Source organism: Trifolium pratense, linkage group LG3 (genome assembly GCF_020283565.1).
Source record: "Trifolium pratense cultivar HEN17-A07 linkage group LG3, ARS_RC_1.1, whole genome shotgun sequence".
Lineage (NCBI taxonomy): Eukaryota > Viridiplantae > Streptophyta > Magnoliopsida > Fabales > Fabaceae > Trifolium > Trifolium pratense.
In genome coordinates, this window is record NC_060061.1 from 45,667,318 (window position 1) to 45,668,811 (window position 1,494).

The window sequence follows — 1,494 nt, forward strand, 5'->3', positions numbered from 1 at the left end:
CAACCATCACTGAACTAACTAACGATTAGATGATCGGATAACCTATGTATTTTAGAGTGCAAGTTAAATTAGCTAGCTAGTTTAGTCCACGGTACAGCTTGCCTTTATTTTATGGTTATATGGGACACCTATTATTATTAATTTAGGGTGATGGAATTTAGGTGGTGACTGGAAATGACTAGAAGGCCCTTATGGCTTATGGTTTGTACGCGTAAATGAGGTTGGAAGGTGAAATGTGAAATGCCAAAATGGGTTGGTTTGGTGACTCAATGTCTCAATGTGTATGGTCTCTTTCATGATATTGCATCTGTTCCTAAATTTTATTTATTTTATTTATTTTCCTCGATTTTCTTCTCTTTATGTTCAGCGTTACAGACGGTAAAAGTGATAATGCACGTGGATTCTTTAATTAGATTTTCTTGCGTAAAATGTGAAGCAAATAGATTTTTTTGATTTTGGAGAGGTTTCTACGCCAGATTTTCATTATACCTAATAAATATTTTTACTATTTGACCAAATAATTTACTTTTCTTTTTTGCATTCAAGATAATTTATTTTTCTTTATTCATTTTATATCATTTTGGTAGCTAGAGAATCACATTGAGTGCCATTCAAAGCCACAGTAATAAATCGTTTTATTTGCAAATAAAATCAGTTTTTTTTATGGAAGATAAATCTTTAAAATAATTCGTCAAAAATAATAATTAAAATAATTAAATAACATTATTATGCTATATTTTTAATATAAGATAATAAATGTTAATACGTGATCTTAAATATAGATGATAAAACTCGATATTTAAATATTCATTTTAAAGGTAAAAATATTGTAAAAATTATACTTTTAGGTTTTTTTTTTTATCTTGTATTAGTAGTATATTTTTTTTTTGAATCGTGTATTAGTAGTATTCTTAAAGGACATATTGGCAAATCTCATATAATATGAATATATACGCAAAAAAAATATATAAATAAGGTGTCGGATAGCGTGGGAAAATCTCATTGAGTTGGATCATCATAGTGACTTAAAATAAAATCATAACTTGGAAAGTCTCATTACATTTTAGAATACGCTGTTCATAACCTTCAAGACACATAGATTTCCCTAGCTGACTGGCATGTAGGCATTTTTGTAACGGCCTTATAAGCATAAAATGTCACGTCTCTCAATAAATAGTCACATGAACATTTTTGAAATGTTAAGATAAAGATCTAGAACTTTCATTAAGGACTATCAATCAAATTATCATTAAAAGTGTCAAAGTGAACTATAAGCTAGCTTATCTGACTTCTCAAAAAGAGTTCAAAGTCCTTCATAAGCTAGCTTATAACCTAGATCTTCATGAAAGTTCTAGATCTTCATCTTAACATATCAAAGCCACGAAAAATAATGTAATTAAACCCTTATAACCTAGGGGGTGGCAAATTGGGCTGACATGCTCCGTTTAGGTCCGTCCCGTTTAAACCCCATAAAAAACATGGAGCAGTAGGCCA